Source organism: Hyla sarda, chromosome 6 (assembly GCF_029499605.1).
Source record: "Hyla sarda isolate aHylSar1 chromosome 6, aHylSar1.hap1, whole genome shotgun sequence".
Lineage (NCBI taxonomy): Eukaryota > Metazoa > Chordata > Amphibia > Anura > Hylidae > Hyla > Hyla sarda.
The window spans coordinates 118820567-118831871 of NC_079194.1; positions in this window are offsets into that span (position 1 = coordinate 118820567).

Genomic DNA, 11305 nt, shown 5'->3' on the forward strand with positions numbered 1-11305 from the left:
GAGGTCCGCAGGTTGTAGACCACTGCACTAAAGTAAAAAAAAAAAAAAAAAACTACCCAAGTTGAAAATAAAATCCATTTCACATGGTGGCTATAAACCCTACAAAAGAAAATTACTCATGTCGCTTGCTGATATACTGCAGGAGGGACTCCGAAATGGCTGCTCTACCGGGTAAAATACGCGTCCTCTGTGGTGGTAAGTCCTGTGTAAAATGCGCTGTGAACAGCTGATTTCAACATTTGAGCCAAAATTACTAACAACTTGCACCAAATGATAAATTTGGTGCATGTCCACGAAAACCAAAGTGAAAAAAAAGGGTAAAAAGAAACTGTCAACAGGTAAAATTGATAAATACCCCCATTGTATAAAAATTTCAATAATTCTAACACTGCTATTACTGCTGTGTTTTTATACAATGGGGGTTATTTACTAATGTGTTTCCAATGTTTTTTTGCTGGGTTTCTTTATCTTAGTAAATCAACACCATTTTGTGCTTTTATAGAATACATTATTAGAAAACTGCCACTTTTTATAGCAGATACCGTATTTATCGGCGTATAACACGCACTTTTTAGGCAAAAATTTTTAGCCTAAAGTCTGTGTGCGTGTTATACGCCGATACACCCCCAGGAAAGGCAGGGGGAGAGAGGCCATCGCTGCCCGCTTCTCTCCCCCTGCCTTTCCTGGGGTCTAGAGCGCTGCTGTCGGTCCTTTTCACCCCCTGGTTATCGGCGCCGCTGCCCGTTCTGTCCCCCTGACTATTGGTGCCGGCGCCGATAGCCAGGGAGAGAGAAGCGGCGCCGACAGCCAGGGGGAGAGAAGGGGCAGCAGCACCCATTGCCGGCGCCGCTGCCCCGTTGCCTCCCCCCATCCCCGGTGGCATAATTACCTGAGTCGGGTCCGTGCTGCTCCAGGCCTCCGTCGTGCGTCCCCGGCGTCGTTGCTATGCGCTGAACGGCGCGGCGCATGACGTCAGAGCGCCGCGCCGTGCATAGCAACGACGCTGGGGACGCACGACGGAGGCCTGGAGCAGCGCGGACCCGACTCAGGTAATTATGCCACCGGGGATGGGGGGAGGCAACGGGGCAGCGGCGCCGGCAATGGGTGCCGCTGCCCCTTCTCTCCCCCTGGCTGTCGGCGCCGCTTCTCTCTCCCTGGCTATCGGCGCCGGCACCGATAGTCAGGGGGACAGAACGGGCAGCGGCGCCGATAACCAGGGGGTGAAAAGGGCCGACAGCAGCGCTCTAGACCCCAGGAAAGGCAGGGGGAGAGAAGCGGGCAGCGACGGCCTCTCTCCCCCTGCCTTTCCTGGGGGTATATCGGGGTATACACGCGCACACACGCACCCTCATTTTACCATGGATATTTGGGTAAAAAACTTTTTTTACCCAAATATCCTTGGTAAAATGAGGGTGCGTGTTATAGGCCGGTGCGTGGTATACCCCGATAAATACGGTATATTCTTTTAGTGTGTAAACATAGCCCGAGTGTAGGTTATTGTATTTTATATCCAGTGTGGCAGGGCATGCCAGGGACACCAGAAATTCTCATTTCAGTTTTTATATCTGATTTCCAGGGTAAATCATTTTGGAATTTCCCTTAGTGCATTTAGTCCACCTGCATGAGCAGCTCAATCTTTGTCTCTATAGTCAACACCTAAAAAATAATTTTGCTTCTTAGAAACTATCAGCAAGTTTCTATTAACTAATCTGATCTTCTTATTATGTAACTAATGCTACATATCAACACCAAACCCTCGGGCATCAGCCTAGGGTTAAAACAAATAAATAAAACCCTCTTATATAGTTCCCTCCCCTAAAACTTCACTTTTAATATATGTACTTAAAAACACTCTGTGAACAATGTTAAAAGAAAATACTGTTAGTATTGGCTCTTATAACATGTCTGGGAAATCACTCCCTAATATACTGAGCCTGCAGTGCTTAATAACCTTGAGCCAATAAGCTAGCTTGGTTAAAATCAAAATCACTTTGCCCCCTCTACATGTTTCATTGTTCCTACAACATCATCAGGAAGGTATTGGGCAATGACATTGCCCAATACCCTCCTGATGACGTTGCAGGAGCAACTAAAGAGGGTGCAAAGTGATTTTGATTTTAATTAAGCTAGTGTTTTTTAAGTACATATATTAAAAGGGAAGTTTTAGGGGAGGGAACTATATAAGAGGGTTTTTTTTTTTACCCCGGGCTGATGCCCGAGTGGGCCCCAAGCCCTATTCCCCAGGGGTGTTGTTTTCTTTCCATGAATTGTCTGTTTCTCTGCTTGGCTTAAAGGAGTACTACAGTGAAATAGGATGGGGATAAGTTATAGATCGCAAGGGGTCTGACTGCTGGGACCCCCCGCCATCCCCTGCATGGCATCCTGGCAGTCTGCACAAATCACCGCAGGATAGGGGATACGTTTTTTTTTTTTTTTACTACAGTACTCCTTTTACTAGACAGCCCAGTTTATTAACATATGAATACCTAAAACATAAATATTTATTTTAACGTTCTAAGGGCATGGTGCTGTGTAGAAAACATTGCATGGCTAAGATATGGTTATAATGTGGCTGAAAACCACATGGACATGCAAGTATGCATACTTTTTGTTATGGCGCACTAGTGCTTCTGTGTGTGGTGCAAGATTGTGGCATAGGTGGTAAGATGTATCACTTGGTGATGCCAGGGCTTTTGGAAACACTGAGTTAGGGTCTGTTACCTTACTCAGTGTTTTCCAACTTGTGTCCTCCTATTTTTGGTGTCGGAGGCCAGCGCCATGCTTGCATCCGGGTCCGCCCCTGTGCAGATCCCTAATTTAGGCCTCAAATGCACATGGCCCTCTCTCACTCCGGAGCCCTGTCGTATTTCAAGGCAACAGTTTGATGCCGCATATGGGGTATCTCCGTACTCAGAACAAATTGCGTTACAAATTTTGGGGCTCTTTTTCTCCTTTTACCCCTTATGAAAAGGAAAAGTTGGGGTCTAGACCAGCATGTCAGTGTTAAAAAAAATAATTTTTACACTAACATGCTGGTGTTGCCCCATAATTCATTCTCACAAGGGGTAAAAGGAGAAAAAAAAAAACAAATTTTTAACGCAATTTCTTCTGAGTAAGGAAATACCCCATATGCCCATATGTGGACGTAAAGTGATCTGCGGGTGCACAACAGGGTTCAAGAGTGAGAGTGCACCATGTACATTTAAGGCTTAAATTGGTGATTTGCACAGGTGGGGCTGATACTTGCGGTGGTTCTGACATAACACCCCCCCCCCCCCCAAAAAAAAAACACCCACATGTGACCCCATTTTGGAAACTACACCCCTCAAGGAAGGTAATAATGGATGCAGCAAGCCTTAACACCCCACAAGTGTTTGACGAATTTTCGTTAAAGTTGGATGTGAAAATGAAAAATTAAAATTTTTCCATTACAATGCTGGTGTTATCCCATATTTTTCATTTTCACAATGGGTAATAGGAGAAAAAGCCCCAAAAAATGTATAACCTCATTTCTTCTGAGTAAAAAAAAATATCCCATATGTCGAAGTGCTCTGCGGACTACAATGCTCAGAAGAGAAGGAGCAAAATTTGGTATTTGGAGAGAGAATTTGGCTGGAATTGAAGGCCATGTGCGTTTACAATGCCCCCTTGGTGCCAGAACAGTAGATCCTCCCACATGTGACCCTATTTTGGAAACTACACCCCTCACAGAATGTAATAAGGGGTGCAGTGAGCATTTACACCCTACAGGTGTCTGACAGATTTTTTGAACAGTGGTCCGTGAAGATGAAAAATCTAATTTTTCATTTGCACAGCCCACTGTTCCAAAGATCTGTCAAACGCCAGTGGGGGTGTAAATGCTCACTGCACCCCTTATTACATTCTGTGAGTGGTGTCATTTCCAAAAAAGGGTCACATGGGGGGGGGGCTCTACTGTTCTGGCACCAAGGCTTCCTAAATGCGACATGCCCCTTAAAAAACATTTTAACATAATTCGCTCTCCAAAATCCTAATTTCGCTCCTTCTCTTCTGATACTTGTAGTGCACCCACAGAGCACTTCCACATCCACACATGGGGTATTTCCTTACTCGAGAGAACTGGAGTTACAAATTTTGGGGGCATTTTCACCTATTACACCTTGTGAAAATGAAAAATTATGAATAAAACCAGCAAATAAATCACATTTTTCATTTTCACGTCCCACTTCATCGAAAGTCCGTCAATCACCTGTAGGGTGTTAAGGCTCACTGTACCCCTTGTTACTCCTTGTTACATTCCTTGAGGGGTGTAATTTCCCAAACAGTATGCCATGTGTTTTTTTTTTTTGCTGTTCTGGCACCATGGGGGCTTCCTAAATGTGACATGCCCCCCAAAAACCATTTCAGCAAAATTCGCTTGCCAAAATCCCATTGTCGCTTGTTCCCTTCTGAGCCCTCTACTGCACCCAGAGAGCACTTTACATCCGTATATGAGAGAAATAGGGTTACAAATTTTGGTGGGCTTTTTCTCCTTTTACCCCCAGTAAAAATGAAAAAATTTGGGCTACAAGAACATGTTAATGTAAAAAATTGAGATTTCAAATTTTCTTCTCCACTTTGCTGCTATTCCTCTGAAACACCTAAAGGGTTAACAAACTTTCTGGATTTAATTTTGAATACTATGGGGGTGCGGTTTTCATAATGGGGTCCATTATGGGGGATTTCTAACATAAAGACCCTCAAATTCACTTCAAAACTGAATTGGTCCCTGAAATTTTGGAATTTTTCACCAAAAAACAATGCAAGTATCGACAAAAAATTACCACTAACATAAAGTAGAATATGTAACGAAAAAACTATCTTGGAATCTTACACCAACCTAAACAAAGTTTCTAATAGAAAAAAAATAAAATAAATAAATACTCACCAGAATACCCCGCCAGCAAAACTGCCTCAGGTTTTTCCTACGTTTGGCGTTTTCCCTGGTGTGTGGAAACAGCCAGTTTTGTCCCCTGTGGCAGTTTTTCTCTGTCAGATGCTGAGCGCCTGGTCCACAGAGTGTAAGTAGGTGAGGAGTGATGTATAGCAACACTACTCACCTCCCCCGGCCGTATAGTATACAGGGGTGCATAGTGTATCCACGTATATTATACAGGAGCCAGGAATCCTTTCACTATACTGACAGGACTCCCTGCTCCTATAGCCCCTTTGGGTGGAATACACTATATACAGCTATCTATAGATAGCTGTATATAGTGTATACAGAAGATGAAGAAGTCCCCTTACTTCCCTCACTCGCTCCCTGTCCCCGATCTTTTAGCTCCGCCCCCTAGTGATGACTTCATGGGCGGGGCTACAGACGGGAGACAGGCTGGTAAGGGTGTGAGGCTCTGTTCACATTGTCCGTTTTGTATAATGTGAACAGACCCTTATGGCAATGTCTACCCAGACAGGGAGACTCCAGCTGTTGCTAAACTACAACTCCCAGCATGCCCAGATAGCCAAAGGCTTTCTGAGCATGCTGGGAATTGTAGTTTTGCAACAATTGTAGGCTCTCTGTTTGGGAATACATGGCATTATGGGCGCTCTCCCCAGCGGAGAGCGCCAAAAATGTCCTCATTTTTTGTGTTTCTTTTTTCTTCTCGTTTCAGATCCGTGTATGCAGAGGATTACGGCAGATTTGGAGGACTACTGCAGATGAACTGGATGTTTTTTCCTTTTAATAAAATGGTTACCGAGGGCTGTGGGGAAGTTTTTTTCAAATAAAATAATTTTAGCAATGTGTCGTTTTTGTTAATTGAATTTTCAGGCTTAGTAGTGGAGGCTGTGTAATAGACAGAGTCCATTACTAAGCCGGGGCTTAGCATTAGCCCCAAAAACAGCTAGCGCTAATCCCCGATTATTACCCCGATACCCACCGCCACAGGGGTTCCCAGGAAGAGCTGGTACCAACAGGCCCGGAGCGTCAAAAATGGCGCTCCTGGGCCTAGGCAGTAACAGGCTGGCATTATTTAGGCTGGGGAGGGCCAGTAACAATGATCCTCGCCCACCCTGGTAATGTCAGGCTGTTGCTGCTTGGCTGGTACGGGGAACCCTATGCGTTTTTTTTATTTATTTATTAATAAATAAACAGCCTGACGTTACCAGGGTGGGCGAGGACCATTGGTACTGGCCCTCCCTAGCCTAAATAATGCCAGCCTGTTGCTGCCTAGGCCCAGGAGCACCATTTTTGATGCTCCGGGCCTGTTAGTACCGGCTCTTCCCAGTACTCCTGTGGCGGTGGGTACTGGGCATGCTGGGAGTTGTAGTTTAGCAACAACTGGAGTCTCCCTGCCTGGGAAGACACTGGCAGATGGGTCTGTTCACATTATACAAAACGTACAAGGGAACAGAGCCTCACACCCTTACCAGCCTGGCTCCCATCTGTAGCTCCACCCCCTAATGACATCATCACTAGGGGCAGAGTTACACTGACCCAGCTGGGACAGGAGGGAGGTAAGCGGACTTCGTCTTCTGTATACACTGTATATACTGTATACCGCCCAAAGGGTTAACCTACACTGTCCAGCAGTGTGTTAACTCTTTCCTTGCTGGACTTGCACATAGCGAGGAGTTAAGTGAGCCAGCAATATATACTGTATACACATTGCAGGCTCACTGTAAGTTCTTGCTGGGCAGAAGATATAGGACAGTGATGGCGAACTTGTGGCACGCCTAGCCCCCCTCTGTGGGCACGCGGCCATAGTTTGCCATGGATGCCTTTTGCTGCGGTCTGGCGGTGTAAGGTGGAAACTTGTGCAGACTTGCGACCGCAGAGCAGAGGACGCAGGTCTACATGGGAGAAAGAAGCCACGCCCCCCTCATCTCCCCCTCCTGGAGGATCCAGGTCTGCATGGGAGAAAGAAGGCAGAGCAGGGGGGGAGAGTATGTACATGGCTTCTCATCTCCCCTCCCTAATGATTTCTATGTGTGAAGGGGGACATACTGCATGGGCTGGGGATAAGGGGGGGGGGACATCACAGACTGGGGATGATTTCTATGTGTGAAGGCGGACATACTGCACACATCTCCCCTCCCCCTGCTCTGCCTTCGGAGGATGCAGGTCTGCACATCACCCCTTAAACACACAGCACCCCTCAAACACACAGCACCCCTCAAACACACACACAGCACCCCATACAATTTCAGTCTGGTATGTAATCATATCACAAGTTGAGTATCCCCTTGTACACATCTTTGGCACAGTTTACATGTAGCTTTGGTTCAGGTCTATTGACATACATGCAAAGCTGAACCAAAACCGGATGTAATTCTGATGTAAACTGTGCCAAAGCAGCATGTAGGATGCGTGCAAATTGTAGGTGGATAAGTGGGACTAGGATCTTATTTAGGTGATGCACTACCAACAACCACCAGTGTGTTTTCTTTACTATAATTAATTTTTTTTCAATAAATAAAAAAAACAAGTTTGGGTCATTGAACTCTGTTGTTGTGTTCTTTTAAAACAAAATATGTTAATTAGTTATGGCAACTGTAGGAGTTGTTTTTTCTAAACTTAAACCTCAGTATTCTGATTTAATTGCTGTGCTGGCACTTTGAGGGGAAAAAGTTGGCATGCATTACGGTTTGGGCGCTCGGGCTCAAAAAGGTTCGTCATCACTGATATAGGACATATATCTACTGCTCAGCATCAGCTGTTCTCCCTGCTCTCTAGCAGTGAGTACAGCCGAGTCCCGACATCCACATCAGGACGATTGCATCGGGTGTCAGGAGTGACACTTCTTGTGATCTGTCCCATACTGCAGGTACTACTACTCCTAACATGGAGCACACTCTGCTCCATGCTGCGAGCTGTAGTACCGGCATTAGTAGACAGATCACAGTGAGTGGCACTCCTGAGACCCGCTGTGACCCTCCTGTATAATGTATAGATGCGGTCAGCCGCTCTTCTATGGTCCCTGCACTGATGTATATATACACATATTCATATTTCCCACAGAGTTGTGATTGGCTGGAACCATCTGGCCAATCACAGCTCTCTGCGGGAAAGATGAATAGGTGTATATACATTAACCCCCCGACATGCGATGGCCCCGACATATGATAAAATCGACATACGATGGCCTCTCAGAGGCCATCGCATGTTCATGTCAGCATCGACATACGATGCTTTTATATGTCGGGGCCATCACATTAACTGCTATCCGACAGCGAAAAATGCTTAAGCTGCTGTCGGATAGCAGTTTAAGCATCCCGGACGGGTTTGCTTACCTATCCCTGCTGCTCCGGGTCCACTTCGCGATCCTCCGGTGTCTTCTGTATCTTCTCCAGGGTCCGGGCCTCGCTTTCCAGCGTCGTTATTACGTCACTACACACGCCGTGCTGGCGCAGCAGCGTAATAACGTCACCAGAAAGCGAGGCCCGGACCCTGGAGAAGATGCGGAAGAAGCCGGTGGATCCCGAAGAAGACACCGGAGCAGCGGGACAGCATCCGGAGCGGTGAGGACGTGGTCCGGAGCGGCGGGGAAAGGTGAGTATAACTTCCTATACTTTGCATTGCACGGATCCCTCAACATACGATGGATTCGACAAACAATGGGTCGTTTGGAACGAATTACCATCGTATGTTGAGGGACCACTGTATACGGCAGTGCGGGGGACCATAGAAGAGCTGGGAGTAATAGTACTACCTAAAAAATAAATAAAAAGAGAAAAACACACAAACTACATTTTTATTATTGTCGGCTACATTTTTAGTGCCCTACCCGCCCACATAAATTGATCCCTGTTTAAAAATTAATTAAAATTTGATTATAAAAAAGATCAATTTTGTTAAATACAATTTTTTCCATGACTACTGTATCTTTTTTATTATTATTTTTTAATGGTACCCTATGAAATTTTAATAAAAACAGTATCCCCATCACTTTTTTGGATCGCTAAAGTCCAAAAAAGTATAAAAACTGCCTGTAAAACGCCAAAGTTAAAACCCACATGTCGTTTTTCTTGCCGTTTTTTCACTCCCATAGACTTCTATGGGAGGAAAACGCCAAGATTTTCCCCAAAAAACACCAAAGTCTCAACAAGAGGTCATTTTTTAAAAACTACCAAGGAGCCCAAAAACGCCAAAAGGATAAAAAAAAAATGCCAAACTGGAAAATGCCAAGTGTATATGGCATTTTGCAGCTTACTATTGACTTGCAGCTAACATCTGGCCGCAGCATTTTTTCACAAAAAAAAAACGCCATGCAGCAGAATGGCCATTTTTATTGGCATTTAAAAAAAATAAAATAAAAAAAAATAACAATTCTGCCGTATGGTGTTTTTTTTTGTTGGAAAAAACGCAACACCCAGATGTTAGCTGCATGTCAGTAGTTAACTGCAAAATGTCATATTCACTTGGTGTTTTTCAGTTTGGCCTTTTTTTTTTTTTATCCTTTTGGCGTTTTTGGGCTCCTTGGAAGTTTTTAAAAAACAATCTCTTGTTGAGACTTTGGCGTTTTTTTGTAAGAATCTTGGTGTTTTCCTCCCATAGAAGTCTATGGGAGTGAAAAAACACCAACAAAAACACCATGTGGGTTTTAACTTTGGCGTTTTTGCAGGCAGTTTTTATTCTTTTTTGTACTTTAGCGATCCAAAAAAGTGATGAAGATACCCTTACCTCCCTCCAGTCCCAGCTGCGTCCATGTAGCTCTGCCCCCCTAGTGATGATGTAATTAGGGGGCGGGACTACAGACGGGAGCCAGGCTGGTAAGGGTGTGAGGCTCTGTTCACATTGTACGTTTTGTATAATGTGAACAGACCCATCTGGCAGTGTCTTCCCAGACAGGGAGACTCCAGCTGTTGCTAAACTGTAATTCCCAGGATGCCCAGACAGACATAGGCTGTCTGGGCATGCTGGAAGTTGTAGTTTTTCAACAATTGTAGGCTCCCTGGTTGGGATGACATTGCAATATGGGTGCTCTCCCCAGCGGAGAGCACCAGAAATGTACTAACCAATTTTTTGTGTTTTTTTCTTCTTCTTGTTTCAGATCTGTGTATGCAGAGGATTATGGCAGATTCAAAGGACTACTGCAGATGAACTGGATTTTTTTTCATCTTAATAAAATGGCTAACAATGTGTCGTGTTTTTTTTTTTATTGAATTTTCAGGCTTAGTAGTGGAAGCTGTCTTATTGACGGAATCCATTACTAAGCCAGGGCTTAGCGTTAGCCCCAAAAACAGCTAGCGCTAACCCCCAATTATTACCCCGGTACCAACTGCCACAGGGATGTCGGGAAGAGCCGGTACCAACAGGCCCTGAGCATCAAAAATGGTGTTCCTGGGCCTAGGCAGGCTAGTGTTATTTAGACTGGGGAGGGCCAGTAACATTGGTCCTAGCCCACCCTGGTAACATCAGGCTGTTGCTGCTTGGTTGGTATCTGGCTGTGAATAAAAATATGGGGAACCCTATGCATTTTTATTTATTTTTCCATAAATAGATAGATAAAAAAAAATGCATAGGGTTCTCCGTAAGTAACAACAGCCTGTTACCGCCTTGGAAAACAAAAGGAAATCTGTCATCAATCATCTGTAACCCGCTCTTACCTGTTGGTACAGGCTTGTAGTGCGGGTGCACTAAGGCTTGTATTGTAGGTGACCATGAAGATGCCGCCTGGACATCACCATGGACTTGGAAATGCCCTCTTGCACCAAAGTCAACATTTGCATATACCAAAGAGCACAATGGCCAGAGCACAATGTAAACAAGCCATTAGTTGTCAGTTAGTCATTGTGTATATGTGATGGGCAGGAGTAGAGAACAGGTGGGTGGAGCAGCACAAAGTTTGTTCTGCATAGGAATGGCATAGCAGTATGGCAGTCAGGCCACAGTCTGGAGCAAAACTGGAACTTTACACACAAAAAATATCAAGCTTAAAGGGGTACTCGGTAGAAAACATTTTCTTTAGATCAACCGGTGCCAGAAAGTTAAACAGATTCATAAATTATGTTGTGTCCCGGTACAGGACCTGGTCCTGTCCCTTGTCTAAAGTCCCCGCAGCTAGAGTCCCTCCATGTCTATAGGGCTCTCCTGTAGGGCTTACCCCTAGTCATCTTAAGTAAAGTGTGTACATATTAATTTAATGTACAGGAAATATATGTATAGGACCTTAGTGGTCACGTGACACACCGTTGTAATGTATAAAATGTTCAAGGACCTTAGAGGTCATGTGATGTACCCAGAGTTCACTGGGTTCGTAACTTACAGGTTTGCCAACCAATGAGCTTTTGTCCAGCCCCTAATTATATAAAGGGCATTAGTCAATCAATTCATTCTCTTATTTCA